The 6,085-nt window shown below is 47.7% G+C and overlaps 1 pseudogene; it reads right to left on the bottom strand.

Annotated features, from left to right (window-relative positions):
- Nucleotides 1-331: 331 nt before the first annotated feature.
- Nucleotides 332-1,238, bottom strand: LOC141569685 (RNA polymerase II subunit A C-terminal domain phosphatase SSU72 pseudogene; annotated as a pseudogene).
- Nucleotides 1,239-6,085: the final 4,847 nt, after the last annotated feature.

Raw genomic sequence — 6,085 nt, 5'->3', positions numbered from 1 at the left:
ATTAGCAACTGTGCCCTAATCCTTCCGCCCATTTGGGGGTCTCCCCTGTCCTCCATATAGGAGTGACAAGCATCATGTTTAGGTAGTTTTAACATTTTTTTCCCAAACAAACTTGTAAAAATTGCACCTCACACACTGTGCACCAATCATTTCAAGTTAAAACACACACACACACACACACACACACACACACACACACACACACACACACACTTCATTTCACCATTAGAAGCCTTAAACCTAAAAACAAATATCTGGAAGGAAAAACTATTAACCAAAGGAAGCTCAAAATAACAGCTTCAGGAGGGGCGCCGCCAGGCCCCAGGCCGCATCAGTAGAAGCAGACGGTGTGCAGGAAGGACCTGTTGCTCTTCTCCTCCAACTTCAGCAGCAGCTCATCGATCTCATTCTCCATGTCATCCAAGAGCTGAATGTACTGGCAAAGCTTACAGATGACAAACGCCCCCAGGGTGGCCTCCTCCTCGTTGTCCTCGATGTCCACGTTAACCACGTGCACTGGCTGGCAGGTCTCCTGCTCCCTGGAATACAGCTCTTCCACTACCTGGTCGTACACCTTCTCTTCGCAGGTGAGGATGAGGTCGAACTGGTCTTGGCAGTTCTGGAACCTTTCCGGCCTGGGCTTGATTCGCTTGTTTCTGTCCAACATATGCAAAATGCCATTCTGCCTGTAGAAGTGTTCGTCTCTCTTAACCAGATCATTGTACATCTGCTCATAGGTGGTTCTGAAGTCATAAATGTTTGGCTTGTCCCGTGTTCGTCCTGGAAGCTTCACGTGAGTCCCTGTCCCGAAGGACCGGACGTTGAATCCCCGTCTGTTGAGGAAGTGGTGAGCCTCCATGCTCCGGTTCTGGTTGCTCTTGCATACGACGGCCACCCGCAGCTGCGAGGATGCCATGGTGGCGGCGGCCAAGTAAATACTTTCCCGCACCAATCTCTCTCTGGCTCGCACGGATCTCGCTCTGTCCCGCACCGGGCCTCGCACTGTGCGGTACCGGGATTTGCACTGTCCGGTACCAATTTCGCTCTGTCCTGGACAGGGCCTCGACTATTCTGAACCGGGCCTCGCACTGTGCGGTACCGATCTAGCTCTGTCCTTGACAGGGCCTCGCACTATCCCGCACCGGGATTTGCACTGTCCCGCACCAAGACTGTCCGGTACCGATTTCGCTGTCCTCTGGACAGGGCTTCGCACTGTCCCGAACCGATCTCGCTCTGTCCTGGACAGGGCCTCGCACTATCCCGCACCGGGATTTGCACTGTCCCGCACCAAGACTGTCCAGTACCGATTTCGCTGTGTCCTAGACAGGGCTTCGCACTGTCCCGTACCGGGAATTGGACTGTCCCGAACCGGGCCTTGCACTGTCCCGAACCGATCCCGCTCTGTCCTGGACAGGGCCTCGTACTATCCCGCACTGGGCCTCGCACTTGCTGCACAGATCTAGCTCTGTCCTGTGCCGGGACTCACACTGTCCCACACCGGGCCTTGCACTGTCCCACACCGGGACTCGCACTGTCCCACACCGGGCCTTGCACTGTCCCACACCGGGACTCACACTGTCCCGTGCCGATCGCGCTCTGTCCTGGACGGGCCTCGCACTGTCCCACACCGGGACTCACACTGTCCCGTACGGATCTCGCTCTGTCCTGGACAGGGCCTCACACTGTCCCTCACCAGGATTTGCACTGTCCGTTACCGATCTCGCTCTGTCCTGGACAGGGCCTCGCACTATACGGCGCCGGGATTTGCACTTTCCAGCACGGGGACTCACACTGTCCCGCACTGATCTCTCTCTGTCCAACACCGAACTCGCTGGGACTCTCACTCAGGTGCGTCACCTCCGTGCGCAAGAGGGCGCCAGGAGTGAACGGAAGTCCCGAAACAAGCAGTGGCGCATGTGAGGTATCACAACGCAGTACGCGGCCTGTGCAAGGCCCCCCAGCGGCCTCGTGCACGCACAGGCACACCGGGGTCGCCAGGCCAGTGAGTGTGCGGCGGCTGGGGGCATGCGCGGCCCAGGCCCACTATCCTCACAGGGATGCTCACAGGGCGCCGGTTCGAGCAGACATCCTTTGTGGACACTTTTAGGACATCCATGAACTTAATGAGAAAACTAATAAACTTCTATCTTTATTTTCTCTGACCTGTAACTGAAATGGAACATTTCCTCTGCATATGAATATAGGTAAAAAAAAAACCCACAATAGTATTTAAATTTATCGACTAGAAATCACAGATGTTTGCATGTGACATTTCACTATTGTAGATATCTCAAAACGTCATGTGTCATCACTACTTTGAAAGTACAGTAGTTATTAGTCACGCCACTAAACCTGATCGTTTAGTGCATTTAAAAAACATATTTATCATAAATTTATACTTTCAAGGTTGTAATTTAGTAATTGGTTTCCTTTGTAATGGCATATATTTTATTTTATGCACATGAAAAGATTATTCTGAGAAAGGATCCATATGCTTCACCAAATGCCAAAGAGGCCTATTGCCCAGGGGTTAAGAAGCTCTTCATTAGAGTAAGATTGGACTTGTTCTTCCCACTCTATTCTCCGCAGTGAGAGGGCCAGCCCCATGGGTGGGGACGGGTCTGCGGTTCTCCAGCCCTGCCTGTGAGTGGAGAAATCTCCCTAATATGCGGGTGCAGTGTTAGGAAATCTAATTGGTCCAGATCTAAATTATGTCTTCAAAGGTACGTGCATCACGTGTAAAGCAATTATGTTGATGTCCAACTGTCTGACTCCCGATTATCTCTCTTCCAATTGTTCCAAACTATGGCAGAGATGTCAGTGATTATCTCCCCTCAAACAGCAACATATACTGAAGTGACAAAGTATAATCTATCATTTCAACCATATATCTTGGGGTCTCTCCAACCATATGGTGGGCCCACTAGGGACAGGTGTATGTCTTGCCTTCCCAGAGGCACTGGAGAGGGCAGTGCGCTAAAGGGTCTCTGACCCCAGTGGGATCCGATACTGTTAGGACAGGGGATTTTAATGGTGGCGCTAAATCTCTATTTTTGAGATTTGGATCTCTGGTATACTTCAAATTAATAAGTGTAATTTAGCTTGGAACTTTTTGAAAACTTTCTTTGGCTCTGCTTGCTGTACATTTACTATGCAGACCAGTTTCAGTGTTTCTATTTACTTCAGCCCAGTGCTAGCCCTGTGACGGGAGAGGTTTTCCTTCTGTATGACATCCATTCTCCTGGCTCCAACTTAAATCTACGTAACACATGCAAAGGTTGTGATGACCGGCATAACCGCACCTTCCCCCACCTCCAGCTACAGGCCAAAGAAATTTACATCCTGATTAGAAAAGACAAAGACTGGACGCAGTACTTTGCAGCAGTTTCCAGCAGACTCTGCCCAGCCCACCCTCCTCTTACTTTAATAAATCTTCCTTCTCTTGTTCTACCTGACTTGTGAATCGTTCACGGCCCACGCCACAACAATACCTCATAGCTGCCTGACCCTGAGCAAATCACTTAAGCTCCCAATGCCTTGTTTCCTCATGCATAATTACACCTCCCTTACATGGTCCTGGGGAGAACTGAGTGACTTAAAACACGTGAAACAGAACACTGCTTGTCACATAATGAGAACAGAGGGGGGAAATCCCTTACTCTATAGCCTAGGTGCTTTTCGAAACGCAATGAAAACAGCTAAGGATATTTCCCCTGCAGTTAAATACTGAAGTCCTGAAGACAAAGGATGACATTATTAGCTTTTAGGGGGGAAAAAGATATTTAACTACCTGAAACACTACTAAGCCTCTGTCAAGGTTGTCCTCTCCCTTACCAGTAAGAATAAACTCAGCTTTCACTAATAGACCAGGAGGTCAAGGTGCTTTCAGGAGGCAGCACACAAAACAAACCAGACAATACGGGTATCACTTGGAAGATGGGAGAAGCGCGACTGGGACCCTGGAGACGGTGTGTCCATCAAGGAACCTAACATGTTTCTGTTACTTTTAAGAAATAAACAGAAGTCTCTTAGGAAAGTTGAGTGTTTCCTCCCAATGTTCTCAAAACAGAAACCTAGAATGGAATAAAGGACTTTTAAACCTACCATTTATAAGTAAGTACGAATTCTCTATGCAGATACACATACCTGGACTTCACGGGCAGGGCCACACTTTTCTCTCTGGAATCTTCTCTCCACCATCTCCTTGGTCTGTGTGCTGACCTCTGACTTGTAGCATGGGGATAAGCCACTAAAATCGCGAGCCTTGTGTTGGTTCCAATTCTCTCTATTGTGTAGTGATCTTTATATGTGTAACATTCATTATCCCATTGAGATTTTATTATAGTGGCAATCTAGCTTAAATTGCTGAAGTGTAAAATTACATGACTTTTGAATAAGAGCTAGATTCAAAAGAGGTATCGTACTTTTCTTTGGTCTCTGTATTCTCCCCATCCCACCCAGAGCTTAAAACAGTACCAGGAATGTGGGAAGTCCTCCCTAAACAACCTACATAACTGTTGGAATAAACATATACTCTGGCATTTTATTTCAAGGGCTATACTCATTCCTCTTCATTAGTGTGCCAGTTGCATCATATTACCAACCTTGGTGGGGATCATTAAAAGGATATGTACCAAAACCACAAGATGGCCCTCTGAAACAACGCTGAACTTATTTGCATGCCTGGGCAGGGAGCGCCACATTGCTCAAGTGCAAGTTCAGCTGATGTCTGCCTCCAAGTAGTGCTTAAAAGAAACAGATAGAGTGCAAAAGTGAGGACGTATACCCAATCTGCTAAGTTTGTGGGTTCAGGCCTTTGGTGGATTCCCAAGGCGCAGCATGAACTCATCCTTGCAATTGTTGCACGTGTTCACCTCTCGATAGTGCAGGCACCATTTCCAAAGATGTCCAGGATGTGTTACAGGAAGCTCAAATGGGCTCAGCGTCACCCAGATGGCATACCAGACATGTCCTTAGAAGTCAACCAAAAATCTTTCTTTTCAGGATCGACAACGCATTACACAGCTCGGTTCAGAGAGTGAGAATCACCGGTTACCTGTCTCTTCACACATCTCTGCAACTGCCAGACCAAATTTCCTTTCCTCGTTAGGGCAAAAGGCCCAGAAATATACATGTATACTTAGAAAAACAAATTTTATGCAGACAGGCTGCCCTTCAAAGTCGTGACTAAGCAAAACATAAGGGAACACAAACAAATACCTGTACACAAACATTCAAAGCGACATTATTCACAGGAGCGAAAAGGTGGAAGCAATCTGAATGCAAGTCAGTGGAGAATGCATAAAATGCAGTGTATGCAAACCACGGGATCTTCTTCAGTCATTTAAAAAACGAAGAAACCCTGACACGTGTTACAGCGTGGATGAATCTCAAACACATTATGCCAAGGGAGAGAGGCCACACACAAAAGACCACATACTGTATGGTTCCATTTGTAGGGAATGTCTAGAGGGGCAAGTCCAAGGAAACAGAAAGCAAACTGGTGGTTTTCGGGGCTAGGGAAGGGGAGGATGGGAACCGAGTGCTCACTGGCTATAGAGATTTCTTTTGGGTGATAAAATGCTTCCAAAATAGAGGTGTTGGCACCACAACACTGTAAAATAGGAAATGCCACTGAATTGTACACTTCACAATAGTAGCTTCTTCTGTAAATTACAACTACATGAAAAGAAAAGGAGAGAGAAAACAGAAATGTTCAGGGACCTGTTGAGTCCCACTGAAACACACAGAAGGAGAAAAGAGCTGAGGGAGCAGGGACTGCTGCACAGTTGATGATCACTAAGCCAGGGGAGGGAAAAGAAGGAAAGAGGGGGGTGGGGTGAATTCCACCTCAGAATCTAACAAGGTCCCAACACCTGAAAGGCAAACAAATTCAACTCATTTCCAAATGCTTAGCTATTTACTTTCCTGCAAAGAAGCTAGAGTGCTAAAACATGTAAACGCTTTTAAAAAGAGACAGACTAAGACTTCCCAAAGTGCCTTTCTAAGGCCAGTGATTGCAGCCTGGCAAAGGAGACCTGCGCTCTGCAGGGGGCCCTGAGTGCAAGGGAGCTTTTGAAAGGGC

This window comes from Rhinolophus sinicus, chromosome 18 (genome assembly GCF_057876585.1).
Source record: "Rhinolophus sinicus isolate RSI-liver-muscle chromosome 18, RSI-T2T, whole genome shotgun sequence".
NCBI lineage: Eukaryota > Metazoa > Chordata > Mammalia > Chiroptera > Rhinolophidae > Rhinolophus > Rhinolophus sinicus.
This window is presented reverse-complemented; position numbering and strand designations above follow the sequence as displayed.